Source organism: Schistocerca piceifrons, chromosome 8 (genome assembly GCF_021461385.2).
Source record: "Schistocerca piceifrons isolate TAMUIC-IGC-003096 chromosome 8, iqSchPice1.1, whole genome shotgun sequence".
Taxonomy (NCBI): Eukaryota; Metazoa; Arthropoda; class Insecta; order Orthoptera; family Acrididae; genus Schistocerca; species Schistocerca piceifrons.
In genome coordinates, this window is record NC_060145.1 from 81,632,031 (window position 1) to 81,638,166 (window position 6,136).

Below are 6,136 nucleotides of genomic sequence, written 5' to 3' on the forward strand. Positions count from 1 at the left end.
CAATGGAATGTATGCATGATAGCGTTCCTAAGTAGACTTACTACGTGCTCACACTGCTGAGTGCAGCTGGGATTGTGGCAGCCTTCTAAGCTGCGCGAGCAGTCTGGATCAAAGAGAGTCCACGACTCCGCGCATGTTTCGTGGAATGGGCTGCAGCAGCATACAACAGTTAAGTGAAAATGTGAAGTTAATATGATTTTAATTATACAAAAATTGTGACTTACTTTACAAAAGTGTACTCGGGGATTACCTAGTGAAATGAAATGATCGTATGGCGTTGTTGACAGGGAGGCCCCATTCGGGGGAGTTCGGCCGCCGTATTGCAAACCCTTTTTAGTTGACGCCACATCGGCGACTTGCGCGCCAATGATGATGGACATACAACACCCAGTACCCTGCCGGGAATCGAACCTGGGCCCCCTGCGTGGTAGGCGGTAACGCTACCGCTACGCTACGGAGGCGGACGTACCTAATGAATAGAAAGTAACTGACCATAGGAGAAATACAGGGTGTTTATAAATGAATATCGGGGTTTTAACGCTTTTTAATATTTATTATATTAAACTTACAGTTATAATGATATGTCAAATGAAAGAGCAACTCAAACAGTTTTACCAAAAACCTTATAAATGTTCAATGTGAGCACCATTTGTCACACGGCACACATCAAGTCTATAGCCGAGTTATTCCCACACGTTGATAAGTGTGTCTTCAGTGATTGTAGCAACAGCTCCTTCAATCCGGTTTCTTAATTAAAGAAGGCAGGCTGGTAGCGGAGGCACTTACACACGATCCTTGATGAAGCCCCAAAGGAAAAAATCGCATGGTGTTAGGTCGGGTGAACGTGGAGGCCACGCAAAGTAAGTCCTGTCATTGGGCCCCTTGCGGCCTATCCAGCGTTTGGGTACAGTGAAGTTAAACCAATCTAGCGGATTGCGGCGGAAACATTGCGCGCTGTGCATGCGCACTGGTGCCACACACAACTATTTGAGTCGCTCTTTCATTTGACATAACATTTATAACTGTAAGTTTAATGTAATAAATATTATAAAGCGTTATTATTATTTATTTAGCGTATGTGGTTTTCAGGTACAAATGGTTTCATGTTTAAATACATACAGACAGATAAAGATAAAATCAACATACATTATAACACATAAATAATGTCTCGTCTTATGGACATGGAAGCTGCATAGAGTTATCGAATGGATCCTTTAAATACACGTTTAGGGCATTCCTGAATGATGTGCTGGATCGTTTGCTCTGGATGTCCACAATCGCACTGTGGTGAATCTCGTATGCCCATCTACAGAGCATCTCGCCACTCCTGCCATGACCAGTTCTGAGTCTATTGAGTATAACCCAAGTTCTTCTTGGCAGGTCTGTACCAGGTAGGTTTCCACCAGGTGATATTTCATTGCAGTTCTTGGATAGACCGGTCTGGGACCATTCATTTTTCCATGAATCCATAGCATCGTAAGACGTAGCCATAAGGTATTGAACTGTTCTCCATGGTGGTCTTCTAGATCTTAGTCGGGAAAGATATGGGGCAATGTCCAGATGGATTGGAAGGTTGGTATTGGAGGAGATTTTACGCCATTCATTAACTAAGGCGGTTTGCCGCCTAAGATGTGGTGGAGCTATACTGCAGAGAACAGGAAACCAAGGTAGTGGGGTGGATTTAATGGTCCCAGTTATGGTTCTCATGGTATTGTTTAGTTGAGTATTCACTTTAGACGTGTGGCTGCTGTTAAGCCAAACAGGGCTGCAATATTCCGCAACAGAGTATACCAGCGCTACAGAAGAAATCTTCAGAGTATGTACATCAGCTCCCCAGCTAGTATTGGCGAGCTTTTGAATAATATTATTTCTTGTACGTATCTTAGCAGCAGTATCTATTAGGTGTGGTTTGAATTAGGTGTGGTTTGAATGTTAGCGATCTATCCAATTTAATACCAAGATACACTCCTGGAAATTGAAATAAGAACACCGTGAATTCATTGTCCCAGGAAGGGGAAACTTTATTGACACATTCCTGGGGTCAGATACATCACATGATCACACTGACAGAACCACAGGCACATAGACACAGGCAACAGAGCATGCACAATGTCGGCACTAGTACAGTGTATATCCACCTTTCGCAGCAATGCAGGCTGCTATTCTCCCATGGAGACGATCGTAGAGATGCTGGATGTAGTCCTGTGGAACGGCTTGCCATGCCATTTCCACCTGGCGCCTCAGTTGGACCAGCGTTCGTGCTGAACGTGCAGACCGCGTGAGACGACGCTTCATCCAGTCCCAAACATGCTCAATGGGGGACAGATCCGGAGATCTTGCTGGCCAGGGTAGTTGACTTACACCTTCTAGAGCACGTTGGGTGGCACGGGATACATGCGGACGTGCATTGTCCTGTTGGAACGGCAAGTTCCCTTGCCGGTCTAGGAATGTAGAACGATGGGTTCGATGACGGTTTGGATGTACCGTGCACTATTCAGTGTCCCCTCGACGATCACCAGTGGTGTACGGCCAGTGTAGGAGATCGCTCCCCACACCATGATGCCGGGTGTTGGCCCTGTGTGCCTCGGTCGTATGCAGTCCTGATTGTGGCGCTCACCTGCACGGCGCCAAACACGCATACGACCATCATTGGCACTAAGGCAGAAGCGACTCTCATCGCTGAAGACGACACGTCTCCATTCGTCCCTCCATTCACGCCTGTCACGACACCACTGGAGGCGGGCTGCACGATGTTGGGGCGTGAGCGGAAGACGGCCTAACGGTGCGCGGGACCGTAGTCCAGCTTCATGGAGACGGTTGCGAATGGTCCTCGCCGATACCCCAGGAGCAACAGTGTCCCTAATTTGCTGGGAAGTGGCGGTGCGGTCCCCTACGGCACTGCGTAGGATCCTACGGTCTTGGCGTGCATCCGTGCGTCGCTGCGGTCCGGTCCCAGGTCGACGGGCACGTGCACCTTCCGCCGACCACTGGCGACAACATCGATGTACTGTGGAGACCTCACGCCCCACGTGTTGAGCAATTCGGCGGTACGTCCACCCGGCCTCCCGCATGCCCACTATACGCCCTCGCTCAAAGTCCGTCAACTGCACATACGGTTCACGTCCACGCTGTCGCGGCATGCTACCAGTGTTAAAGACTGCGATGGAGCTCCGTATGGCACGGCAAACTGGCTGACACTGACGGCGGCGGTGCACAAATGCTGCGCAGCTAGCGCCATTCGACGGCCAACACCGCGGTTCCTGGTGTGTCCGCTGTGCCGTGCGTGTGATCATTGCTTGTACAGCCCTCTCGCAGTGTCCGGAGCAAGTATGGTGGGTCTGACACACAGGTGTCAATGTGTTCTTTTTTCCATTTCCAGGAGTGTATTTTTCCTGAGTGGCAGTTCTCAACCTTTGGCTAATGATTTATTAAATTGCTTGTCATTTTATGTAATGTAAGTCTCTTAAATAATCTTGCCCGAGTGGCACCTGTCAAATTTTATGTTATTGTTTTGGTTAGCTAATAAACCCATTGCAATTTAAATGTTCACTTTATTGGGTCAGCCCTTCCACCCCCTTTAGATTTAAAGCTTAAACAAACAGGTAACGCTACAGTTAGAACAAAAACCATGCATCAACTTAACTGTGAAATAAGTGTAACACAATTAGGCCATGTATTAAAACAATGACAGTGTCTATTCAATTTATTTGAAAGACTGTGAAATGTGTGGTTAGGCTTTTCCTGCTCGTAGATGTTCAACAGTAAACTATTGTAGCAGTATCTGGATGTTTGCCTGCAACCTATTAATGAGGCTTATCAAAAGTTAAACAATAGTGCACTGGCCATATAGCTGTGTATTATTGGGATGTTGTGAACAGTGAAAGTAAATAACTGTGAAATGCAAATGTGCACCTGTTGGCTACATCATTTAAAGTAGTCAGTGTTGAACTACAACCCCCATTTTTCAGCCAGTATAGCAACACAGTACGTCGACACCGAGGACAGTCAATGATGGAATAAAGCAGGCAAACATCACAAACTCTGTATGGAATGTGTGAAAGCACTTGCTTCTCTTCTGGCAGCAGAGTACCATAAGTTGTCGGAGAAGCTAAGCATTCCTATGGTCTGATTAAAATTACTTGATAGTTGATGTCTGGTACTTGTTGCTACAGTGTTGTCACATCAGTTGCTACTCCATTATAGGTGTCACAAGTATGTTGGGTCACTTCAGAACTGCTGTTAACGGGTAATGTGGAGCAATGTTAGAAGCAACCACCATGAAGTATGACGAAACTGCAAGATGCTCTGTTGACAGCTGATTTTAAGTGACCAGTGACTGAAATGTGGTAGACATGTGTTTTGTATCCCTGAATTTAAACTTGTGCCCTAACCTAACCACAACCGTGTGACGTGCAGTGTATCTGAGCCCTCTCGCAGTGTCCGGAGCAAGTATGGTGGGTCTGACACACCGGTGTCAATGTGTTCTTTTTTCCATTTCCAGGAGTGTATTTTGGGTTTGGGTTATGCTTTAACTTTCTACCAGCAAAGGTAACGTCAAGGGATCGGTTTGCCTGTTGGTTGTGTAAATGAAACACTGTAACTTCTGACTTCATTGGGTTAGGAATTAATCTCCAAGATCTGAAATATTTACCCATTACTCCAAGGTCTTGGTTAAGGGAGTTTTCACACTGTTCGAAACTTTCATGTTGCACAGCCAGGGCCATGTCATCTGCATAACAGAACTTCCGCGCATTTGTTGTTGGTATGTCGCTTATGTACACATTGAAAAGTAATGGTGCCAATACAGAACCTTGTGGTAAGCCGTTGTTTAAAACAATGGTTCGACTCTTCTTTCCTTCTAGATGAACTTCAAGGGTTCTATTGCTGAGCATATCACTTAGTAATTTGTACAAGGTCTGGCAAGGGATAATCTCAAGTATCTTGCTAACAAGACCATGCCTCCACACAGTATCGTATGCAGCGGTTAAATCTATAAATACAACAGCTGTTTTAAGTTTCCGTTCATAACTGTTCTCTATATGTGTTGTTAAAGCCAGTACTTGGTCACAACAGTTACGTTGTGGTCGCAAACCAGCCTGCTCGATGGGGATTCTATCATTCAAAGTCGTCCCAATACGATTATACAAGAGTCTCTCCAGGAGTTTGAAGCGGGTGCTCAGGAGAGAGATTGGTCTAAAATGTTCAGGCTTGTCTGGTGTTTTCCCAGGTTTTAACATTGGCAATACTTTAGATCTTTTGAATATCTTAGGCACTCGGCCTTCTTCAAGGATGTTATTGTAGAAGTTCACGAGCCAGTTGATAACATTTTTCCCACTATGCTTAATGAATTCTGGGTATAAGTCATCTGGCCCTGCTGCCTTCCTAGTTTTGATGTTCGAGATAACCGTTTTCAGTTCTTCCACTGTGAAAGGTGCTGCAGGATGTGATCTTTCAGTAGCTTGTCTCCACCGGGTTTTAATTAGTTTGTTAATGTTTCTGTCGGTTTCTTTGTCAAGAGGTGCCCAGGACATATTGGCTATTCGGCCTGCAATTGCATTGGGAGTGGTTTTTGCTCTTTCACAGGGATTGTGTGCACCAGATCCTAGTTTCCTGAGTAGGGCCCACGCTTTTCCTCTGGACTTTCTAAAGTCTATACCTTCCACGGTTTTTTTTCCCACTTTTCTCTTCGGGCGCTGTCAAGTGACTCGATAAATTCCTCTGCCACTTCCCTGTCTCCCGATTCTTTGAACTCATTATAGAGGCGTTCAGTTGTTTCATTCCAGGCAGGTGTATTTTCTTTCCTGAAACCGCGTGGTATAGTTTTCTTAGCTGATGCAATAAGAGCTTTACTAAATCGTTCATAGTTGTTAATGATTGGCTTTATCCACCGTATAGTGGCATCGGCACGTTTTGCGTATGACTCCCAATCGGCCTTTTCAAAATTCCATCTTGGATTTGGAGCTGTTTTTATAAGAGGGACTTGTATTACAACGTGGACAATGACAGGTCTATGCTGGCTGTGTGGGAAGTTAGTTAATACTTTCCTGCTTGATGAGTAACCTTTACCCTTGTGGTCTCTACTAACAAAGCACAGATCTGGGTTGAAACCGCGTTGCCATCTAGCTGACCAGAAGGT